The sequence below is a fragment of the Mauremys mutica genome, chromosome 12, assembly GCF_020497125.1.
Source record: "Mauremys mutica isolate MM-2020 ecotype Southern chromosome 12, ASM2049712v1, whole genome shotgun sequence".
Classification (NCBI taxonomy): Eukaryota; Metazoa; Chordata; order Testudines; family Geoemydidae; genus Mauremys; species Mauremys mutica.
This window is the reverse complement of record NC_059083.1, coordinates 35,258,053-35,268,996: the sequence shown is the minus strand read 5'-3', so window position 1 is coordinate 35,268,996 and position 10,944 is coordinate 35,258,053. Positions and strand designations below refer to the sequence as shown.

Here is a 10,944-nt window from a genome sequence, read left to right as displayed (position 1 = left end):
GTAAAAATTAAATATAAAGACAATGAAAGGAAACACTCTGAAGAGGGCAAAGAGCTAGAGAGAGGGGAAGGGATAAACTCCGGGGAATGGTGGAGAACATGAGGGGGATGGTCTGTGACAGGGATCAGAGGAGAGGGGAAGACACAGAGAAATAAACAGGGATGGGAAATGAGGGCTAGAAAAATGGTGAGTACAAATGACCAGTGTGACAGAGAAGGGAGAAAAAAGGGGCAGAGATTTATAAAATGTCACTGAAGGTGCGACTGTCACTCATTAATTTTGTATGTTACTTCCTTGACTTTGTTGCCATTTTAGTTTCATTAAAAATAACTGTTCCCAAAACCCGTGGGTCTGTTTTCCATTGTTGTGGGAATTAAAGCTGCTTCTCAGCTCCTGTGCACTCTGATGGGTCTTTACAGTAAATAAAGCATGAAAGACAATTCTGATTTGTTCCTTTTTGAATTTTCAAGCTGCAGTTGTTAGGGGCGGAGTCCTGGGATTTGCTTCCCTACTTGGTTGTGTTCCCCCAGCACCAGCAGGGAATACACCAGCATGTCCCTCTGATGAGAGCTGGGGTTTTGCTGGGCTACGTTGCTATCCAGCCTGTGCTCTGTCCTTGTGCTGTCTGCAGCCATGTCAAGCAGGAATTCCTCAGCTGCGCTCTGTGGGAGGGGGCTGAACACATGGTGCTGACGCTCCTCTTTGTTTCCAGAGGTGTTGACTTTATTCAAGGGTGGCTAAAGAGATATGAACTGTGCTGTTCACATTTCTTCTGCCCATCAGCAATTGCTGTGGTGTCCACAGGGCAGTTCATGGGATTGGACCTGAAAGAGTCTCTGGGGGTTTGTGTACACTAAGGCCTGGTCTACACTACGCGTTTAAACTGGTTTTAGGAGCATTAAACCGATTTAATGCCACACCCGTCCACACTAAGAGGCCCTTTATATCGATATAAAGGGCTCTTTAAATAGATTTCTGTACTCCTCCCTAACGAGAGGACTAGCGCTAATATCAGAATTACCATATCGGATTAGGGTTAGTGTGGCCACAAATCGACGGTATTGGCCTCCGGCTGGTATCCCACAGTGCATCACTGACCGCTCTGGACAGCAATCTGAACTCGGATGCAGTGGCCAGGTAGACAGGAAAAGCCACGCAAACTTTTGAATATCATTTCCTGTTTGCCCAGCGTGGAGCTGCGATCAGCACGGGTGGCGATGCAGTCCCAAATCCAAAAAGAGCTCCAGCATGGACCATACGGATGTGATTGCTGTAAGGGCAGGCAAATCTGTTCTATCAGAGCTCCGTTACAGAAGACGAAATTCCAAAGCATTTTTAAAAAATCTCCAGACAGACGCCATAGCAGGGACTCAGCGCACTGCTGCGTGACAAGCGTAACGGAAAGCCAAAGAATCAAATGGACGCTCATGGAGGGAGGGAGCGGGGACCGACTCAAGCTATCCCACAGTTCCTGCAGTCTCCGAAAAGCATTTGCATTCTTGGCTGAGCTTCTAATGTTTGTAGTGTCAAACACATTGTCTGCGGTGGTTCAGGGCATAGCTCGTCAACTTACCCCCCCACACACACCCACCCCCAGAAGTAAAAAGGAAAAAATCCTCTCTTTACTCTTTTAAATGTCACCCTATGTCTACTGAATGCTGCTGATAGACGCGATGCTGCAGTAGCAAGCTGCTGCATCCTCTCCCCCACTCCTTGGTGGCTGATGGTGCAATATGGCTGATATCCATTGTCATCATCAGCCTTGTGGCAGATGGTGCAGTGCAGTAGGACTGTTACCCGTCCTCATCATCAGTCTTGTGGCAGATTGTATAGTACAGAAGGACTGGTATCTGTCCTCATCATCAGCCCATAAGTAGATGGTATAGAATGTCTGGTAACCGTCTTCATCATAGCAACAGGGGGCTGAGCTCCATCAGCCCCCGCCCTTCATGTGTAAAGAAAAGATTCTGTACTGCCTGGACTATCATAGCAGGATGCTGGGCTCCTGTCCCCCACACTGCTTAATGTCCTGTCTGGACTATCATAGCAGCTGGAGGCTGCCTTCTTCCCCTTATTTTATCTCACTAACAAGTCACTGTTTCTTATTCCTGCATTCTTTATTACTTCATCACACAAGTGGGGGGACACTGCAATGGTAGCCCAGGAAGGCTGGGGGAGGAGGGAATCAACAGGTGGAGTTGTTGCAGGGGCACCCCCTGTGAATGGCATGCAGCTCATCATTCCTGGGGGATCTGACACAGAGCAGCTGTGCTCTCTGGTTCTCTGATACACTAGATCTCTAGTACACTTGCCCCATATTCTAGGCAGGACTGATTCTATTTTTAGATACCATAAAGGAGGGATTGACTCAGGGAGTCATTCCCAATTTTGGCTTTTGTGCCCCCGGCCGATCTCAGCCAGGGGCACCTATGACAGCAGCAGAGGGTACAGCACAGAAGGACTGGTAACTTTCATCTCATTGCCAGTTTACAATGGCATGGTAGACGGTACAGAATGGCTGGTAACGATCTCTGCTATCATGCAAAAGCAAATGAATGCTGCTGTGTAGCGCTGCGGAATTGCCTCTGTCAGTGGCATCTAGTACATATACGGTGACAGTGACAAATGGCAAAATAGGCTGCACGGTTGCCATGCTATGGCGTCTGCCAGGGCAATCCAGGGAAAAAGAGCGCGAAATGATTGTCTGCCGTTGCTTTCCCAGAGGAAGGAGTGACTGACGACATTTACCCAGAACCACCCGCGACAATGTTTTTTGCCCCATCAGGCATTGGGATCTCAACCTGGAATTCCAAGGGGCGGGGGGAGACTGCGGGAACTATGGGATAGCTACGGAATAGCTACCCACAGTGCAACGCTCCAGAAATCGACGCTAGCCTCGGACCGCGGACGCACACCACCAAATTAATGTGCTTAGTGTGGCCACGCACACTCGATTTTATACAATCTGTTTTACAAAACCGGTTTATGTAAATTCGGAATAATCCCGCAGTGTAGACGTACCCTAGCTCTTGCGGCTTTCCCAGAAATCCTCCCCAAGTGAACTGAATGTCACCCGTGAGGTGCTGTCCGCTGTGTCTGGTCATTTTGTGCATTAACATGTTTGATTCTTTTTTCTCCCTTGGTGTCTCTGTCAGTGTAGTGCTGAGTCCTGCCTCCTGCTGCTCTGGGTCTGAATTCCTAGAGGCCATGAATGACATAGTAGGCTAACATGACAGACATGGAAACCTCCCTTTCAGAGAGAGAGGGGCTGAAGGAGAAGCTGTGAGAGAATCCTCTTCCTTGGGTAAAGTCAAATGTCAGAAATCTTAGGATTTTCAACAAATTTCTCCCTCCTGCACACTCAGCTCTCCATGAAATGACCCCAGGCGCCCATTCATGTCCCTGACCAACCCTTTCCCTATTTTCATACAGAAACAAACACAAACCGAGAGGCAGAAGATTGTGTCTGAATTTCAGGAGCTGCGGCAGTTCCTGGAGGAACAAGAACGACTCCTGCTGGCCCAGCTGGAGAAGCTTGACGAGGAAATTGTGAGGATCCAGAATGAAAATGTCGGTAAACTCTCCGAGCAGATTTCCCATCTCAGTGAGCTGATCAGTGAGATGGAGGGGAAGTGTCAGAAGCCAGCCAGTGAATTCCTGCAGGTGAGACTGAGTGAGAAACAGAGGTGCTGACTCCATGGTTGCTTAAGGGCTAGAGCAGCCACACAAAAAAATTAGTGAATGCTTAGCACCCATCAGCAGCCAGTCCCCTCCCCCTCCCCCCGCCTCCTTGCCACTGGCAGCCCTGCCAATCAACGGCCGCAATCAGAGATCTCAATGTAACTGGGCATGTGCATTGCTGACATGTGAATAACTATTGTTCTTTGGCGTGCTACAGACACAGAGATATTAGAGATGGAAAAGCCCCATTAGCTCAGGGAATCTGTGGCCCTGGAGCCAGGGCAGGGCCTCTCTTCCCCATATTTGCATAATCCCTTCCCTGGGATCCCCTGTGTGCATCAGATGGGACTGAGGGTATGTCTTCACTACCCGCCGGATCGGCAGGCAGCAATTGATCCAGCGGGGATGGATTTATTGTGTCTAGTGAAGATGCGATAAATTGAGCCCCGAGCACTGTCCCGTCAACTCCTGTACTCCACTGCTGTGAGCGCCACAGGCAGAGTCAACAGGGGAACGGCAGCAGTCGTCTCACTGTGGTGAAGACACCACGGTAAGTCGATCTAAGTACGTTATTCATGTAGCTGAAGTTGCGTAACTTAGATTGATCCCCCACCCCCAGTGTAGACCAAGGCTGAGATTCTTTTCTCTCTCTCTCTCCCCTTTAGGACATCAGAAGCACCTTGAGCAGGTACGTGACTCTCTCTCCCCCTCACACTTCACAACGCTGGAAAAGAGCTTGTTGGTGATGTTAGCACTGCCTCTCCCCAGGGCTCTACAGCAAAATGTGTGGGGAAGGTCACATTCTAGATACAAATCTCTCTGATCAACTTCATCCTGAGGGTCTCACCCTTGCACAGAAGAGTCTGGAATTCTCCATTCAGTGGGAAGGACTGACCTCAAGTATTTCCCAGAGATGTCACCTCCCTGGGGGACTGGCTGCCTCAGGATAGTGAGGATGGAATATGGGCCTGTCACTGCTGGGGCACTGGTCACCATTCAGCCCAGGACAGCAGTGGTCAAGAGTCTTTCCCACCTGAGGGCTGTTTGGAGACCTGAGTGGAATGAGGTGGGGAGTGGGGAGTTGGTGTCTCAGTCTAGCTCCTAGTGGGCAGATTTCTACAACACTTCACCTGGGAACCTCCTGTCCCTCAGAGCATGGAGGCCATGGAGTGAATTGGCCATGGAGACTCAATTCCCCTTTTATTGCCAGAACTGATCTCTCCAGGCCAGAGTTTAAGAACATTCATGGAATCTTTGGGGGGGAAGGTTGCTTGGCCCTGGGCTGTGTCGCATCTGCTCAGAGGCTGGGAGAAGTAGAGGAATTCTAACTCCAGGCCCATTAGAGCAGCAACTCCCTAGGAACAACTTATAATGTATCACTAAATGAAATGTAATCATGTGAAATTGTTTCTTTCCAGATGTGAGAAGGGGACGTTCCAGCAGCCAGAAGAGATTTCTCCTGAACTGGAAGAGCAAGTCAGTGGTTTCTCCCAGAAAACTATTGCACTACTGGAGGCTCTGAGGAAGTTCAAAGGTACCTAGAAGGAATCTCGGAGGGGAAACTGGGATCAGTGTCTGAGACTGAGAATGGCGCTGGTCAATTGGTTCATAATTAGATTATGCTTCTATTTAACTGTTGGATGAGAATGCCACGCGCTTGGGATCCAAGTCACTTAGATTGATTAATTCAACCCCTTATTTGTTCCAAAAGCATGTCTTGCCATTACAATTACTATTCAAGTAAGAAATGACAGACATACTGAAAGAAATGCTGCCCAGCTACCTTCTCCTGGGGCCTAGGCAGGTCATGATGCATCTCTCCTATGATCTTCTGACTACCCCTTACACTGTATGACATATTATACACATCCAGATTATATATTTATTAGTTCTTTCCCAATCACCTTTGTGTGTTATGCATAGTAAGTATCCTGTATAACTCACACACTACACATGCATCAACGTTCTAATTGGCAGAGCTTTTGCTGTCCAAGCTATTTTCAAGTTATTCTCTTTTCTGATTCGTCCATTACCAGTCATTACACACTGATGTGCACGGGTCACTTTGACCCTTTTCTCCACATGGGATTTTTTGGATTTTGGTAACTGCTCCTTGACAGCACATTGTGGGTGTCTGTTGTCTTTAAGCACATTGTGTGGTCAAAACATCTCTTTGTCCCACATAACAAATTATGAACAATCACTTAATAACAAGGTTACTGAAGGCAACATTTCCCTTACGTCCAACAAACTGCTCACCAGGCCAAAGCCGAGTCAGTCGGTACAAACGCAGAATCTCCGTCTGTCCAAACTTATGTATAAGAAATGACCCTTGCACCCATTCTTGATACTTAACATAATAACTAGTGAAAAGCAGACAAATGGAGCAAATGGAGCAAGGGCCCAGGCCCAGCTATTCACGACTTACCAAAGGTCACAACATTAAGGCCCCAATATAGCAAAATGGCCTAATTTGGGGCACCTGAGTTTCTCTCTCCCAACTAGAGAGCTGCACGGCAGGTGCTCCAGAGCCGTGCAGCCTCCACAGCTGGAGGTGGAGTCAATGGAGCTGCAGGTGCCGAACTCCGCTGAGAGCCAGGCCCCAGGGGCCTAAAGGTCGGCACTCAAAATCTAGAACCTAAATTAAAGGCCATTTGTTAAATCTGGACCCAGCCCATCACTGTGCTCTGGTCCAGTACTGCAGCTAGTCTGGGCCAGATGGGCCATAGGGAAGGAGAAAGCCCCTCCCCCATGGTGAGGGATCCCACCAACTCAGCTGCAGGCACAAGGCGTGTTCCTGAGAGGGCTGGGAATGGGGTGCGGGTGGTGAGGGCAGGTGGAAGAGGGAGGGGGTGCACGAGGGATAGAGGGACGTGGGCCATGTAAAGCTGGGCCTCGGACATTCTGCACGCTGGGCAAGACACATGGAGCCCATTGTCATAGGGATGTAACTCTGGCTGGTTCAGAACTTCCACAGCCTGTGCCAAGGTCTGCACCGGGCCCTGCAGCCACTGAACAGCGGAGTCACAAATGGCCCCTCCCCTCTCTCCTTTCACCAGTACAGGGGTGAATCTGGCCCATGGATCCAACCTTCCCCCACGTCAATGTCCACATTGATAAAATGATTTTATTATTATTCCTGTTTCTGTCTATGGAGGACGAGGGCCCATCGTGCTGCTCTCTGTAGAGGCGCTGAATAAACAGACCCAACAGCTTACAAACAGAGCCAGGATTTTGCAAACTCTGAACATCCCATTAGTATCAAAGGGACGCAAGTGGGTAAAGTTACTTTTATGCCAAAGTCTTTGCATGATCTGGGTCTAGGATATGACAGAACGCAGGAAGTGAATGAGACAAACCAATTGGAGTCTCAAGGGTGGGAGGAAATGATGAGGGGAAAAGTAAATCTCACTTAGAGATTGTCTGTCCTGGGATGGTTGTGCGGCTGCAAGGATGTTGGTTCTATTGCTGGGAGATGCCTGAATGAGCGAGGAAATAGAAGGTTTCAGACCTTTTTACATTAAATACCTGAGTGTGTCTCTGTCTGTTTCTGTGTCATGATGACAACACAGGTCTAGGAGTTCAGAGTTGTTATAAATATGAAGCCTGAAATCTCACCTCTCTTATCCTTTCCCCCTGCAGACATTCTGCCGTCTGCACTGGAGAGAAAAAGCGTGCAACCACTAGGAGCACACAGACAGGGTGAGATTGCAACCTCGTCCCAGTGCTGGCCCCTCTCAGTGGCCCCACCCCTGCTCCTCTTCCCCTTCTGGCCAGGCCAGAAGCCAGAGCAGGGCTTCCACCCAGGGAGCCGGGGCGGCACTGGGGACTCTGCACCCTCCACCTGCCCTGAGTGGCACCCTCCGGGGAGCAGGGACATGGGCTGGAGGCTGCTCTCAGGCCTCCCAGGTATCCAACAAGGGCAGGTGGTGGGTCAGGGGCTCTCCCCAGCAGCCAAGGCTCCCAGCCTGGCCAGGGGTCAGGGATTTGGCGGGAAGAGAAGGAGGGGGAAGGGCCATGTAGTGGGTGGGGCCACTGGCTGTGGGACCTTGTGCCCCACCTCCAACTTCTACCAAGGGTCTGGAACTCCTGGGGTGATGCCAAGCTGACATCACACAAACAATCCTGACACCAACCTTAGTGCTGAGTTCATGCCCAGGCTAATGAACAGAAACACTCACTGAGCAGCACCCGATCAGAGCTCTGTGCCCTGAGGGCTGACACATCCCTCAACTTCAGCCTAGTGCAGGGGTCTCCCCATCGCTCTTCTCCAACATGCTGCCTTTCCTCTGGGCAGGGCTGGGCTCTCCCATTAGAGCTGCTCCCTGCTTCCTGGATTGGGGAAACTCTCTCCCTCTGATGCTGGCAGCTCCTCCCTTCTCTCTGGGCTGGGGATGGGGCTTCCCCACCCAATGCCACCTTCTACTCTCTGGTTTTAAGCAGCTCTTCCCCAGTGTTGCACCTTCCGCTCTGTTCTCCAGCATGGGAGTGGAGGCTGCCTTTAGGGGACAGAGCTTCTCTCTGGGGTATAAAGCTGGTACCTGCCTCCTCTGGTCCTCAGTAAAAGCTTCTGACACCTTCCTGGCTCTTTCTCTGCTGCTGGGAATGGAGCAGCCCCAGCAAAGGGAGCAGGGAGCTGAAGCTTCTGGAACCAAATGAGAAACACACTGAGGAACTGCAATGACATCTCTGCTCAGTATCAGGTGCCCAGGACAGAGGCAGCTCCCTGGGATCTAGGCCTTTGCCAGCCAGGACGGGGCTGCTGGGGAGTGTGAGAAATGGTCCCAGCCTTCCCCAGGGCTGAGCTCTGCCCCTAATGCTCTGATTCTCTCTGTCCCAGCTAATGTGACTCTGGATCCAGACACGGCTCAACTCTGCCTCATCCTGTCTGAGGATCAGAAAAGTGTGAGATACGGAGACACACGGCAGGATCTGCCCAACAACCCTCAGAGATTTGACATTGACTTCTGTGTGCTTTGCTGTGAGGGATTCATCTCAGGGAGACATTTCTGGGAGGTGGAGGTGGAGGATGGGTGATGCTGGGCTGTGGGGGTGGCCAGAGAGTCTGTGAGGAGGAAGGGATCGATCAGCCGTAGCCCTGAAGGGGGGATCTGGGCTGTGGAGCAATGGGGGAATCAGTTCAGGGCTCTCACCTCCCCTGTGACCCCCCTGCCCCTGAGCCGGGTCCCCAGCAGGATCTGGGTTTGTCTGGACTGTGAACAGGGGCAGGTGACATTTATCGATGCTGGTGACAAGGCTCTGATCTTCACTTTCCTGCCAGGTCCCATCCCTGGGGAGAGAATCAGACCCTGGTTCTGGGTGGGATACCAATCCCGGCTCTGCCTGTGTCCCTGAGACACACAGGGGAGGAGCAGGGGAATAGCTCTCTGGGAGCCCGGAGATCAGCCTCTCTAGCCTCACACACCCTTGTCTCTGTGACCTCTCCCTGTGAAGTTTCTATCATGCCGTATCTATTACCCTGGAGGTTGTTTCCAGTCTCAACTCTGCACTGTCTGGACTGTCAAATCATAGAGAGCATTGAGTGAGTGAGGTAGAGAAGCAAATCTCATCACTGCCCCAGGGACTGTGCAGCCTGTTTGCCGCTGTCCTCTATGAGCCAGGAGGACTCTGGGGATCCTGGGTCAGACAGTGCCACTGAGACATGGGGGGGAACAGCCCACTGGGAATAGAAAAATGGGCTTCTCTAGCCAAGTAATTCTAGCCCCTATGGCCTGGAGGACACCTGTCTACCTAACTCTCTGGCCTCTTAGCTCTATCACCTCTGGAAGCTCCTCCTCCCTCCCTCCCTCCCTCCCTGCAGCATGAGGGAGGGAGAGGGGGAAGAACTTCTAGGGGTGCAGGAAGAGAAGAGGGACCCCGAGGGGCAGATGTGGGGGCTGTGGGGTCACAATTGTTGGAGGGGCTGGGTGCAAAAGTGATGTGGGGTTGGGGGGCAGAATTAATGTGGGGCTGGGAACAGGCATATGTGGAGTGGGAGGGACACAGAATTAATTGGGATTTGGTGTTTTCTTAGAATGATAGAATATCAGGGTTGGAAGGGTCTTCAAGAGGTCATTTAGTCCAACCCCCTGCTCAAAGCAGGACCAATCCCCAACTAAAGAAGAAGAAGCTGGAAGCTCCATACCAGCCGGGAGCCTGGGAGAAGGAGACCCAGGGACTGGGGAGTGTGCATTCATGCCAATATTCAGTAGAAATGAATTGCTAGCATAGACACTTCCTACATCAATAGACAGGGTTTTACCATCAATGCAGTAAATCCACCTCTAGGAGAGGCAGTAGTTAGGGCAACAAAGAATTCTTCCCTTGACCTACCTGCGTCTACATCAGGAGTTAGATCGACCTAACTACATCACACAGGGTTGATAGTTTTCACAGCTCTGAGTGATGTAGCTAGTCTGACCTAAGTTTTAGGTGTGAACCAGGTCTCAGGAAGAATAATGGTATATCTACACTACAGTCGCTACTACAGCAGAGCTACAACGTTACAGCTGGGTCGCTGAAGTGCCATAGTGTAGAAGCATCCTGCATTGATGGCAGTGTTTTTTCCATTGCTCTAGTTCATTACTCTTTCTGAGAGACTGTAGCCAGGTCACTGGAAGAATTCAATTTTCTCCATTGCGGGTTAGGTTGATCTAGCTGTGGCAGTCAGGGCACACAATGTTTCACAGCCCTGAATAACATCACTAGGTTGATCTAAGTGTTAAGTGTAGAGCAGGCCTAAGAGGGGTTTCCCTGGAGCTAGCTGAAAACAGATGGGCTGAGGGATTGGCTGGCAGCTTGGTGTGTGAGAGACAGAAAGCCAAGAGCAGCAGTCGTGAGTGTGATCATGGTAGGAAACTGAGAGACAGAACTTGCTTCAGGCACAGGGTTCCCTGGAAAGGCCGATGTGGAGTTCTGAGTAAGGAAACTGCCGGCTTCTATTAGTTTCTACCGTGTTCAGGACACAGACGTGTGGTTGTTCTTTGTAAATAATAAAGCTTGCACCAAAGAAAAACCTGACTCCTATAATCACTTTCTCTTGCCAATGGAAGAACTTAGCAAGGCCCCAAATACTGGCTAATTGCTGAGGTCAAAGGAGCAATGGTGCAACCCAGGTCAGAACCTAGAGCTATGGCGGCAAATGTGTTGGTGGGAAACATTTGCAGGGAGCTCCAATAGCAAAGAGCCTGTGCAGCTTTGTGTGCTGAGCAGTCCTCATTGTCCCTTCTCTCTGAGCTGATACGCATCTCTCCAGAGTCAGGC

General features: G+C 50.5%; 1 long non-coding RNA gene and 1 pseudogene across 1 annotated transcript; both read left to right on the top strand.

The window, feature by feature from the left end:
• The first annotated feature begins 3,625 nt into the window (after positions 1-3,625).
• On the top strand, positions 3,626-5,243 carry LOC123345286. The gene is made up of 3 exons (XR_006572763.1): positions 3,626-3,663; positions 4,347-4,369; positions 5,100-5,243. It is a non-coding gene; the product is annotated as an uncharacterized LOC123345286 (long non-coding RNA).
• Positions 5,244-6,544: 1,301 nt separating this feature from the next.
• LOC123345277 lies at positions 6,545-10,680 on the top strand (annotated as a pseudogene).
• The last annotated feature ends 264 nt before the right edge of the window (positions 10,681-10,944 follow it).